Below are 14,655 nucleotides of genomic sequence, written 5' to 3'. Positions count from 1 at the left end.
AGGATATAAAATCCCACCCTATTCTTTCCCCCATTGAGTTTTATTGGTAGATTTATTGAAATACAAATGACTATAAATGTAAGACCTTATTTCTTGACTCTCTATTCCAGTCCATTGGACTATCTGTTTATCTTTATGTCAGTACCAATTTGTGTTGATTAGCTTTGTAGTAAAATTTGAAATTGGGAAGTGTGAGCTCTCTAGCTGTTCTTCTTTTACAAGATTGTTAGCTATTCTAGATCCCATTCATTTACACATGAGTTTTAGAACCATCTTGCCAATTTTTCCAAAAAAGACATTTTTCTCTGGGATTATGAGAATAATTACACTGAATCTATACATCAATTTCAGGACTGTTACCATCTTAAAATATTGTTATCTGATCCATGAACATAAGATATCTTTTCATTTATTTAGGTCTTTAAATTTTTATTTCAATGATGTTATCCTTAGGAATGATAAACTTGATATCCAAGTTTCATTCAGTTCAAGGGTTAAAGTAAAACGCAGAGAAGAGATTAGGAATATAGTGGATTTGCTGGTGACTGACCGTGAGTTTCATAGGGTATACTGGAAGGGTCTGAGGAAAGATTATTAGATGGTTCAGGAAATGAAATATATGAAGCCCTATGGGAATTAAGATCTAAGAGAAAAGTAAACATTTCTATGGTAAAAAAGAATGTTAGTTAACTTTTCATAAATTTATTGTCTGTTTAGATATATTCTTTTCAGAAATGGCAGTTTACATATTTTACCTATTTTATTGGTCGTTTGTCATTTTCTCATTAATTTATAACCATAGGTATGTATGTATACTAGAAATAAGGCCTTTCCTTAATCACATATATATGTGTATATGTGTGTATTATATATTTACGTAAACATAGGTTTATATAAATTTATATTTATAAATATTGATTTATATGTACTGATATATATTTATATATTTTTTCTTCCTGATATATGGTTTGAATTTTCATGTTCTTAATGATAATATTTAAAGTCTTTTTTCCCTTTTTAAATGGAGTCCAATGTATTAAAAATATTTTTTGTTTGTGCTTTCTTCATTTTGTCCAAGAAATCTTTACCTACCAAGGTCAAGAATACTTTTATGTTTTCTTCCAGAAGCTTTATCTTTTAGTATAGTTTAAGGTTATGATATAATGCAAATTAATTTTTGTGTGTTGTGAGGTAGAAGACAGTTTTTATTTTTTTCATGCAGCTATCCATTCCTTTCAGCATCTTCTATCACAATACTAATCTTTTCTTGTGAAAATCAATACTTTGTCAAAAATTAAATGACAAGATATGTGTGGGCTTATTTTTGGAGTCTGTTTTATTCCATGATCTCTTTGTATGTCCCCACATTGCCTTAAGTAATGTTTAAAATTTGCTGATATAAGTCTCTATTTTGTTTTTCTTTTTCAAACTTGTTTCAGCCACTCTATATTGTGAGTTTCCATATAAATTTTAAAAATAAATAAGCTAATCAAATTCTACCCAAAGAACCACAAATGGGATTTTGTTTATAACTTCATTGAAAGTAAAGATCAGTTAAAAGAGAGTTAGCCCATAAAATGTAAGGGAGAGGATGGGGACAATCATAAATAAAAGCCTAAGAATGCAATGAAGAGTTCCTGCAAAAAAAAATTGCTAATGTATTTAAGTTTTTGTTAGAAAGATCACCTTTCCATTAATGGAGAATAGATTAAAGAGAGAGGGGCCATTCTAGAGAGACTGAATGGGATAAAAAGAAATGTGTGAAATGGAGAATAGAGGCAGGGAGAGCTACCAAGAGGTCCCTTTCAGGGAGAAGAACTGAGGCTGGGTCAGTGAGAATGAAGTGGGAGAGGACTGGTAGAGACATCTGGAGCCTGTAAAAGAGACAAGATGTTGTTAGTGATTACATTTATTTCTTTCCACCATGCTCAGTCACGATTAGGGAATTTGGAAGGAGTTTAGGCTAAAAGTTTGTTGTGGAAATACAAGGTCTCTCAGAGTCATTGGATTCAAATTTAGGAAGCAATGTGTTGATTTGCATTCTAGATGCATCCTTGTTTCATTATAGAGTTGTAGCAGAGTTCACCGGCTTAAGAAGTACCAATCTAGATCATGTACCTAATACAATTTTATTTGAAGAGCACTTGTCACTGTTCTTCCCTTAGAAGCATACACATATTCAGCTACATATTCCACATCTCTACTTGATCTCTACTTGAGTATCTGCTAGTATCATCTGTTTCACATGATTAGGATACATTTTGATCTCTTTTTGTCCTACCCTAAACCAAATCCATTAGCTAATATTCTTTCTCTGCCTTCTCCTTTTTTACCACTTCCTTTCTTAATATCTCAACTGCTACCATCCAAGGCCAAACCATCGTAATCTTCCACTAGACTATTGCAATAACTGTTGAACTTGTCTTTGTTCCACCCTTATCCCTCTAGGAGAGAATTTGAAGTCCACCCAGCAGCAGAAGTAATTTTTAAAGTGAACATCAAATCCATGACACTACTCTGCTAAAAACACTCTGATGCCTTCTGATTATAAGTCAGGCTAAAATGCAGCACCTGTATACCTCTTTGTCACATTATATTTTGCTTTTTTTTCTCTTCTTCACCCACTCTAGCCACACTAGTGTTCTGGCTTGTTACTGAGCATGGCTGGCTATTTCTTACTTTAGAGTATTTGTACTTTCAGCTCCCTCTTGACGGAGTAGTCTCCTCAGGCTGTATATGACTTACTTCTCCCCTCCATCCAGCTCTCTGCCCAAGCCTCACCTGCTCAAGGAAGCTTTCTTTGACTTCCAAAATCATACGGTTTCTGTGCCCGCTTAATTTGTGTTATGTTTTTTCTTCATAGGTTTTTAAAATACATGTACTTCATTGCAAGGTACTTGTTTGGTGCCTCAGTACACCTCCAGAATATAAGGTGCATAAGGAAAAGAACTTTGTCTGAACTGCCACAGATTGTCTTCAGTACCTCTACTATATGCATGACGTGTAACAGACACTCAAAAATATTCATTGAATGAATAAATAAATAAGGAATGAAGTAAGGTAATTTTCTGGCAAATAGATAAAAATTATGGAGATTTACTATATTTTTTACTGAATGACACACAAGACTTTAACACTTTTTTTATATACATCATATATGAGAAAGAGAATCTTAAGAGGTATCCAATTAAACAATTCTCTCTGATTCACTGAGAAGAGCCAGATAATGTGCTCCTACACTAAAGTGCATTATTAACGATGCTTAAATTTTTGTGTCAAAGTATTGTGAAGTCCTCCAAAACTCCCTGTCATGGGACCATGTTCTAGTTTTCTAGCATCTGTTTTATACTAATTTCTTAAAATGAAATAAATTCTTATTTATTTTCTGCTTAGCTCCACTGTAATGTAGTTTCAGTGAGAGCTGGCTCTTTGCTATTTTAGTTCACACCTGTGTTCCCAGTGTCTAGAATAGTTCCTGGCACAAAGGAGAGTAGAAAGCTATTTGCTGAATGAGTATCTTTGGAGCAGAGCTTAGGGAATATCAAGGTGAGGGCTTAACTTCTTTAGATATTTTACTTAGTCTCATGATTTGCTATTCTTGGGTCTTTAATTTTGCAGAAGAAATTAGCTACATGTAGACGAGTGGTAATGAGTGTGATGCAATATGTGATGCATGTAAGATAAAAACAAATGGTGACATTAAAGGCAAGCCAAGCAACTAATAATAGCCTTGACTGTTATAGGTAAATCCTCTGGAAATTAAATAAATATGTCAACAAATTGTATGCTTGCAAGAGAGACTTTATTAGTGAAAGTAAAGAAATTCAAATTCCAAGGCTGTTGTTTTCCATTTACTTTGGTAGACATGATATAATCCACAGAGGCCATCATAGTAGAACCAAACTCATGTGTATAGAACAGAGTAAGAATTTGATTTGTTAGAAGCATATAAATCTATGTTCAGGATGGAGATCTTTCAGAGACCCATATCTGAAGATGAAAAATTATTTGGTGTTACTAAATCAAAATATAAACTCTGAGTTTCATAATTTCAATTACTTGTCCTTCAAATTCTCTCCCCACATACTTACCCTACAACTACATTATTATCAGACACAGTGTTATTGTTGCAAAGAGAGTAAATGCTCTATGTCTCCTCCTGTTCTGGCAGGATGGATAAATACACATGCCTAGTTCTGACCAGTGGGTTCTGAGAAGTTACATGTGCCATTCCTGGTTGTGGCATTTATGAATTGGCATTACCCCTCTATTCTGTCTTACTCAGATGTTTGGATTTTGGAGGCTATGTGTTCTAGAGGTAGTACTTGAAAGTCATATCATACGTGCATCAGAATGTGACGTGATGTAAGGAAGAAATAATCTTCTATTATATAAGACACTAATATTTTCAGGAGTTGCTACCATAGCATGATTAGCCTATTACAAATAATACAGTGACTTAATTTACATTAAATAATGGTACATTCATTATACACATACATAAACACATTGTTTTTGAAATATAACAAGACTAATAATCATGGATACCCATTTATAGTCTTAAATAGAACTTATTTATTTATTTTTAAATGCTTATTTATTTTGCTTTGAGAGAGAGATAGAGAGAGGGAGTGCCCAGGGCAGGGGTAGAGAGAAAGGTTGACAGGAAAATCCCAAACAGGCTCTAGGCTGTCAGCACACAGCATGATGCAGGACTTCACCTCAAGAACTGAGAGATCATAACCTAAGCTACAACCAACAGTTGGTTGCCTACCGACTGAGCCCCCCAGGCCCCCCAGAACTTTACTTACTTATTTATTGCAAATACAATATTTTCATTTTTATTCCACCATATTAGTGACTCAAGGGAAGAATTTGCATCTATCAAGAATAAACAGAAACTGGAAGCAGTTTGCGTGGGTTCTCTGTTGCCCAGTAACAATGCAATTTCAGGCAAATTAACCAGCTGGGCTTTCATGTCCTTCTCAATAAAATGAGACAATAATACCAATGATTGTGGTAGAAATTATATATCAAGTGGTAGTTCCAAGGAAAATATTAGGGAAATGGCAGGAGATTAATACATGCTTTGAAAGATTATATCTGCTGAGAGGGAGAATTGCGGTTTGGTAATAAGATGTATCTGGAAGTGTGCTGAATGCGTTATTTGGTCTTGATGGGTTAAACACTCAAGAGAGAAATCAATATTTTTCTAAACTTACTCATCTTTCTTATAGTTTTATTTAAGTTGCAAAGAACTTATTGCAGGAAAAAAATGTTTATTTAAAAAATCTTGGAACAATAATATTTATATTTATAACTTGCTTACTATGTATGCTTCGTCTCATATGATGCTCATAGCTCTATGGGTCAGTACCAGTATCATTCTCATTTTACAGATGAGGAAAACATGGCACACAGAAAGTCAGTATTTTGCTTGGGTTTTTCTCTTACAAAGTGTTGATCCAGGACTATGGGCTGCTTGGCCAAATGCTAGCATCGTAGCATTCATATTTTGTATCCTACAAATTCTATTCCTATCACATGTATTTTGTTTGACTTTATTTACTTTATTTGTCAAAAATCATTTCAGATGAGACTTATTACATTCACAGATGTGAAGTTACATTGTGTTCCTTAAATGGGTACAAAAAATGGAGGTCCATCATTTTCCAGAGAATAAGGCAAATTTTCTTCTAGAGACTGGGGTTCAAACTGATCAACATTAAGTCAATATCACTTAAGGGCGCCTGGGTGGCTCTGTTGGTTAAGCGTCCAACTTTGCCTCAGGTCATGATCTCACGGTCTGTGGGTTCAAGCCCCACATTGGGCTCTGTGCTGACAGCTAGCTCAGAGCCTGGGAGCCTGTCTTCAGATTCTTTCTCTCCCTCTCTCTCACTGACCTTCCCCTGCTCACACTGTGTCTCTCTCTCTCTCTCTCAAAAATAAATAAAACATTTTTTTTAAAAAGTTATAGTCAATATCAGGGGTATCAATAACCTCCTATAAATCCAATATCTGGAGGAGGTCTTCAATCTGTACTTTTTCATGGATGTTCCAAAATCAATGAGCATACTATTTGAGAAAAATTTCCTGGAGAGAGAATGAATTCCCATGGCCTTCTTAAAATTAACCACTGACCCTTCTACCAGCCAGTGCTTCACAGCCTCACTGACAGTTCAGGTACAAGCCCTGGGAAGTCTGTATTGGCCTCCTCCAATTCCTGTGTTTCTTCATCCATTTACCTTTTCTCAGCATACTTAAAAAATTCTTTCTGCATCACAAGAGCTACTTCTTTTGCATCTTCTGATTCTGCTTAAAAGTCATCTCCATAAAAAAGGCACCATCCAATTAGAGTTTGATGACGGTGACCAAGAAATACCCCTGATTACTCTCATTGGTTAAATAGTATGAGTTCAAAAACCCAAGAAAGGTTTAATCTGTGGTTTCTTATTTAAACTACACTATTTGGCATTCCCGCTCTTTATAACTGATTACCTTAGTTTACTCCATCACAATGGGTATAAAATTGTGGTCGAAATTTGGGTTCCTGTATGGGCCATCGAGTTCTTCCTAACTAACCACCCTTAACTAAATTTTGAAAATGTTGTTAATTAAAACTTATTGGATCCAAATGAATAAAATAATGTAAGCCCAACTGAATACTGATGTTGAGAAATTTAATTAATTAAAGACAGTACTATTATTAAAAAAAAAGTTATAGTCAATATCACTTAAAATCTAAGGATAAAATAGACAAAGGAGAAAGAAAATGTTTCTGTTGGTGAAAATAACATTCTGACTGAAGGCTTCCTTATTTTGGTTTTGTGACAGAGTTTGAATATATTCTTTCATTGCTTATCAGAAGTATTGCTACCAGTTCTTTCTGACATGAAGCCATGCTCACAGTCCTGTATAAGTTTTCTTGCCATATTCCATTGCCTTTACATATTCTATGGAGCAATGGGTAGGCAGAATAAAAACCCCCTCTCTGTACTTTTCCAGAAGTTGGCAGATAATGACTAAAAGAGGAAATCCCTATGGGAAAAGAGATTCCCACCTCCCTAGAGAATTTTTGGACTCCTCTGGTTGCTCTCCAGAATGTTCCAAAACTCAAGGTGATATTACATTTTAATGGTATGATTATAAAAATATCCTTGGAATAGAAATTTCTTATTCTTTTTTATTTTTTTAAGCTTATTTATTTATTTTGAGAGAGACAGACACAGCTAAAGTCAGGAAAGGGCAGAGAAAGAGGGAGACAGAGAATCTCAAGCAGGCTCTGCACTGACACATGGCTTGAACCCACGAAACTGAGATTATGACTTAAATCCAAACCAAGATTCAGACATTTAACCAACTGAGTCACCCAGGGGCCCTGAAATTTCTTTTTAAAATGATAACATTCAAAGGGGCACTTAGGTGGCTCAGTCAGCTAAGCATCTGTCTCTGGATTTCAGCTCAGGTTATGATCTCCTGGGTTCCTGGGATCCAGGATCCAGCCCTTGTATCAGGCTCTGTGCTGACAGCCCACCTGGAATTCTCTCTCTTCCTCTGTCTGTGCCCCTCTACCTCTCTCCCTTTCTGTAAATAAATAAATAAATATTAAAAAAATAAAATGAGGATATTCACTAATAGTTCCTGTAACTAAAAAAGAGTGTTTATACACTTGCTTTACAATGTCTATACCCTTGTATATCTCTTACAGTATTTTTGCAATAACTTCATAGTTTCATTTTAGGCTAAGTAATCATTTTTGTACCTGAATATATTTCCTTACCCAGATTTGAATACAAATGATGTGACAAAGATATCCCATCACAGAGCAACACAGCAGTAGTAAAGTTTAGCACTTTAAAGTATAATTCACATATTTCCAAACAAGATGTACCATTGGTCCATTAACCAGTTCTAAAAATAGATAGATTGATACTTTAATCAAGAAAAAAACATCAAAACACACAGGTAAGATTTAGCATTCATGTTGCCCTCTGATTTAAATTTCAGTAACAAATAAGAGGAATTTATATATTATGTTATGTTACATAGAGCTCAATCAAAAGTAAAGGACTCTAATTAAGAAGCAAATGGGGGTGCCTGGCTGGCTCAGTCAGTAGATCATGTGAGTTTTGATCTCTGGATTGTGAGTTTGAGCCCCATGTTGGGTATAAAGATTAGTTAAAAAAAAAGAGAAGCAAATGGACTAGAATAAATCTGTTTCAGAGAGCCAAATGAATGATTTGGACTATTCTGTAGAAAAAAATATAAAAGACTCTATTGTCCAAATTTATATTAAAGTTTTTAAAACTCAGGAAGATAGCATTAATATTATACCTAATATTATGTAGGTTTTGACAGTATTATTTAATTATTATTAATTAATATTATAGGAATAATATAATTAATATTATATTCTTAATGCTTAGGAAGATAGCATTAATATTAGGCTTAATATTATATAGGTCTATTTGACAGTATTATACCTAATATTATATAGCTACTTTTGACAATAGCTATAATACATCAGTTTTCATAAAATGATCTCTTTGACATTTAAGAAATTAGTTGCTGCAAGTGTGATATTAGAAAATATAAAAGTAAGAGTTATATTTAAATGTAAAAATATTAAAATGTTACCTCTTCACTGAGGGAATCATAGTTGCTTTGAACATTTCCCCACTAAAAAACAAAGACAAAAAGTGGTATACTTCACTTAGTTATTTTAATATTTTTCATTTTAGTATATTTGCCATTAGAATACATAGTTATTTTATATTCAAAATGGTTACAGAAGAAATTCCTGGCATAATACTCTTGTCAGGCTTTCATAATTAATTTAATTCTGTAGTAATTTAAATAGATTATCCAGGGGCACCTGGGTGTCTTAGTCAGTTAACTGTCCAACTCTTGATTTTAGCTCAGGTTGTGATCTCAAGGTTGTGAAATCGAACCCCTAGGCATAGAGCCTGCTTAAAATTCTCTCTGTCCCTTCCCCTATGCCCTTCCACTTCCCTCCCTTACACTCTCTCTTTCTCAAAAAAAAAAAAAAAAGATTATCCATTGTGATGCTGATAGAAATAGTATTTTCTCTGATAATTTTTAATATTTATTTTGGATTAAGATTTTTACTATGCACACATATATAGATATAATACACCAAAGATGCACACACACTATTGTATTTTATTGAGGACTCTACCTTTTAGCTGATAGTGGACATAATTTTTTTTAAATTTTTTAATGTTTTTTTTTTATTTCTAGGAGAGAGAGAAAGAGAGAAAGTTGGACGCTTAACCGACTAAGCCACCTGGGCGCCCCTGATAGTGGACATAATTAACAAAATGTTTTTAGGCTACATGCAAAGGCCTTGAATAGGGATCATCAGATCGATAGGATCATATAGAAAATACAGTCTATGTTTTACTCAGATATAATCCATTATGTTTTTGATCTCGCATGACAACAATCAATTAAAGGGAAAGTATTGATCCATTCATCAACATGGGTAAGTCTCAACGACATTAATATGGGGGGAGGGGGAAGCAAGTTGCAGAAAGACACACACAGTTACATGTCTTTTTTATGTAAAAATTTTTAAAAATATTTTTATTTATTTCTAGGAGAGAGAGACAGCGTGAACAGGGGAGGGTCAGAGAGAGAGGGAGTCACAGACCGAAACAGGCTCCAGGCTCTGAGCTGGCAGTCAGCACAGAGCCCGACGCGGGGCTCGAACCCACGAACTACGAGATCATGACCTAAGCGAAAGTTGGACGCTCAACCGACTAAGCCACCCAGGTGCCCCTTTTTTATGTAAAATTTTAAAACCCCACAAAACCCCGCTTTGAGTGCCATATACATGTATACTAAAGTGATACAAATAAGCCAAGGAAGCATCTACACAGACTTCATGATGGTTGACATTTGGGATGAGGCAAAGGAGAACCAAATTCCCAGGGGAAACTTCAGCAGGGCTGACAACAGATGTTTCTTTCACTAAGAACAATAAGGTCAGTGTGGTAAGTGTTTACATTTGTACAGGACAAGTAGTGGGAAAATGGATTTTTACAAAATCTTCAAATATTCATGTCAAAGCAATGCATTTTTAATTAGTGAATTTATAACTTAAGATACTGTCTCACCATATACATATTGCCTCCTTAGACATTTTTAAAAAGTAATTGTAAAGGTCCCCCTCATATTCTTCTTTTACTTACTGGTTTGTTTTTTGTTTTTGTTTTTTGTTTTTTTTTTGCATGAGAACACTCAAGATACTAATCAAAATCAGGAATTCATTGTAGATTTCTGGGGGGGGGGGGAATATTAACATATGAACTTCAATTTAAGGTGGAAATTTATACCAGCAGCAAATCATGTGATTACAAGGAACACAAATGGGAGAGTTAGAATAAGAAAGGAAAATGATGTTGTCACATGTGTACACAATGTTTTACCTAGATCATTATTTCCCAAAGCACTTCACTTATGAACACTTTAGATGAGAGAAAACTAAATAATGGATAAGGTCATGTCACTAGAAAATGACTTTCTCAACCTAAAATCTGCCTCTTTGGAATTGTCATTGCTTGGAACACCTGGGTGGCTCAGTGGGTTCAACATTCCAGTTCAGCTCAGGTCATGATCTCGCAGTTCAAGAATTTGAGCCCCCATTGGGCTCTGCACTGATAGCTCAGAGCTTGGAGCCTGTTTCAAATTCTGTGTCTCCCTCTCTCTCTCTCTCTCTCTCTCTCTGCCCCTCCCCCACCCTGCTCACTCTCTGTCTCTCTCTGTATCTCTCTCTCAAAATAAAATGAAGACATAAAATAAAATTTAAAAAAAACCCAACCTTCCAATCTAGCTCAATTGTCTGCATAGCATCTATTTGTCTATCACTTATCTATCATCTGTCTTCTATCTATCTACTATCTATTATCTACTCTCTATTTAATAGTACTTAAAGTAATAGTTTGTCTTAGGTTAAATATGGAAACATTATCTATCAGTTTTCCCAATTTACTCATAAGGATCTAAAGTCTCACTTGTAAAACTCGATGAGAGAAATGTTTGTTTGTTTGCTTTTTCTTAAGCAGGTGATCTGCTGTCATCAGCAACAACCACCCTGACCCCACTAGAAACCTGGAAGAATGTCTGAAAACAAATGCTGTTTATATGTAGATAAATTAAATTCTAGCAACAATCATCAAATCAGTTCACGGGGGACAAATTAAGCTCTTGGGTTGCACAACTATCAAAGCTTACTTTCATATGAATAAAAAACCACTTCCAATTTTGGCAATGAAAATATAGGTTCAAATAAAATTATTATAGGAGTACATATTGTAGTTATTAGAACATGTTGACAGAAGGATACAGAAAATATATTAAGTTTGTTAGAGCCATCATTAAATTGTTTTAGCTGCCATTTTAAACAAAATAAAACGCAGTAACAGGGTTACTGGAGGGGTTGTGGGAGGGGGGATGGGCTAAATGGGGTAAAGGGCATTAAGGAATCTACTCCTGAAATCATTGTTGAACTATATGCTAACTAACTTGGTTGTAAATTTAAATAAATAAGTAAGTAAGTAAATAACAAAACAAGGAAGAATACATCCATGGGAATCAAAGTGTTCCATTGGAGTTTGAAATCGGGCTGACTCCAGACTACCACTGAATCTATGTGCACACATACACAGACACAAGCTCAGTTTTCACTAGACAATGGTCTCAAATACACTTGACCTGCAGCCCAAGGGTGGGGCTTGGGGTTATACTGCTTCTTTTCTAACAGGAAAAGTTAATGGAAAATTTTATAACATGAAAAAGAAAAGACGGGACCGGTGAGGATCCTGACCTTCAGAAATAAGTTTAGGTCACTTCCCCAACTCAGGTAAAAAGCTCCAATCACCTGAAGTCTGAGCTGAAAGCAAAATAAACATACAGAGCAGTTAAACCTTCTTAGGTGAAGGCATGAAGTTCACTTGTTGCATGGAAATTAAAATAGATCTACAAGGGAGTGTTAAAAGCTGAGCAACCAGAGATGAACTATAACTGTCATTAAGCTACTGTCTCAGCTCACAACCATCCTTCTGTACTCTTCCTTGTGAAGATAAGGCTGAGAACCTGCAAACCATAGTCCAATCCCCATTCTGCCAGTGATCAATTAGATTTTTTCCGTAAAGAGTACTCAGACAGAGATGATCGACACTCCTTCTATTTCTTTCTAGGAGTAACAGCTTCCCCCAACAATGGATCTTGATCACAGCAGCAACAAATCATTGTAGTGGCAACAGTTGGTCCCTGTTTACAATTTTTCCATTACGCCCCACACCAATCTCATCACTCCCTCTCAGAGACAGCGACAGTAGCCAGCCTGTGCCTCATCACCAGAATTCTGGGTCCCAACCCCACAAAGCCTGAGTCCAAAATGGCAAGCTTTTAAAACGATGTATTCTTCTCTCGGTTCCCCTAAACCCATGGATTGGTAGGTGCTTCCTAGAGTTTTTCTTTTTCCTTTTCACTTCTCCAATACCTGGTTAACACAATCAGTTATATTATGTTCCCTCTGTTCAAAGACTTGTGTTTTCCCTGCTGACTGGACCCTGCTCGATACACATCTAAGGCCATTCTGTCACTTAAAATATTCCCTATACCTTTCTCTTCTGAATCTCCCTTAAGGACACTCCATTAGGTTTTCTAAACTTAATCTCACTCAAAGTTACCCATGACATCCATGCTACTAAATCAGTGGCCGTGTCTCGGTTCTCAAGTTCCTTGACCTATCTACAGCATTTGACTCATTTGTTCAGTCCACCTCCTTGAAATGTATCTTTCAGCAATCTACCAGCATAACACATTCATTCTCATGAATGTTCTTCTGTTTCCATAAGATTTCAGTCTCAGTCACATTCACTGATTCCTTTTCATCTCCGTCTCCCCAATTTCTTACTACTTCGGTGTCTCAGGGATCATTAGTGTTTGGCTTCTCCTTTTTCTCTCTATATTTATTCCCTTGTTGGTCTCATCCCATCGCATGGCTTAAATGCCATCTAAATCCTGTCATGATGGTGATTCCTGATTTCATCTAAAACCTGGATATGTCCTCTGAATTCTGGATTCATACATTTTAACTGCTTATCTGTCTTGACTTGAGGGTTAAAGAAGCATCTCAAACATTTTATCTGTTGAATACTAATCTTCCTTCTACCCAGCCTGTTCTACTTTTTTTCAGTGAATGCCAACATGAGGTTTCCACTTGCCTAAGACTAAACACTTTTTAGTGTTCCTGACTGCTCTTTTTCTAAAATTATGCATATGACCTCTCACTAAATTCAGGGAGTTAAAACTTCATATTATGCAGAATCTAGTCATTTATCAGCATTCCTGTGCCCATACAACTGGGACATATTTTCTGGATTATGTAACATCCTCCTAACTGGCCTCCATGCTTCTATCATTGTGCACTTGACAGCCCATTCGGTATTCTTTTTAATGCAAGATTCAAAAGGATCCTATGAAATGTCCACCAGATCGCACTGTCATGTACATCTTGTCCAAATAGTGAAAAATTTTTTTGAGGAAATTAAATATCTAGACTAGGTATCAATGAAAGTCTTTTTCCACCAAGAATAAGCAACTCTACTATCCTATTGAGGACATGTTTCACTTTCTTTGTGCAGAGAAAACACTGATTTAGCCTCTGAGATATCTATTTAAAATAGCATAAGTGGACATTTCAGCCTACACTTGCTATGATTCCTCATTATAATAGAAAAGATGAAACTTCTCTGGAAAAGATAAAGGTCATTGAAAAGATTACTTGACTGACCATAGAAAGTTCTGGGGATGCTTGAATGAAAAGATTGACATGAGGAAAAATAATAGCTTTGCCCTATGCACACACAGAAAAGAGTTGAAATAGCTATGGGACAGAGTCAGATCATTTTAGAAAGACTCTTTGCCTATTATAGAGCTTGAGAATCAGGTAATACTATTAAAAATTGTTTAACTACATCTAATCCTTTTTAGGTATGTTCTACAGAAGGAAATTTTTTTTTTTTATTATATCAGGAATGGAAGGTAGGATTATAAGATCTTTGGGTGGATGTTAAGATGATTATAAGAAAATAAGAACATCATATTCATTGCTCTAAATAGATCATGAATTAATGAATATGCAATTATTTGACAAATTCTAAGAGGAAGAAAGGAATGTGAAATCAGAAGGTAAGCTCTCTTTAATATCACAGAAAGCATTTTTAAAAGGTAACTGTTGTGCTTATTCAATTTCAGGGTACAACTTGGGATTCTAGAACCTGAAAGGAATAGTAATAACTGTATATTGTTCTTCATAATTATCACAGTGCATAGCATTTTATTTTGTATAAAATGGCAGCTAAAACAATTTAATTATGGGCCCAACAAACTTAATATGTTTTTCTGCGTCCTTCTTTAACATGTTCTAAAATCTATGATATGCACTTATATAATAATTTTATTTGAACCCATATGTTTATTGTTAAAATTGGTAGTAATTTTTTTATTCACATGAAGGTAAACTCTAATAGTTGTGTCACCCAAAGCTTAATTTGTCCCCCATGAGCTGATTTGATGATTGTTGTTAGAATTTAATTTATCTAACATATAAATAGCATTTGTTTT

The sequence above is a fragment of the Hyaena hyaena genome, unplaced genomic scaffold, assembly GCF_003009895.1.
Source record: "Hyaena hyaena isolate Hyena2069 unplaced genomic scaffold, ASM300989v1 scaffold_395, whole genome shotgun sequence".
Taxonomy (NCBI): domain Eukaryota; kingdom Metazoa; phylum Chordata; class Mammalia; order Carnivora; family Hyaenidae; genus Hyaena; species Hyaena hyaena.
This window is presented reverse-complemented; position numbering follows the sequence as displayed.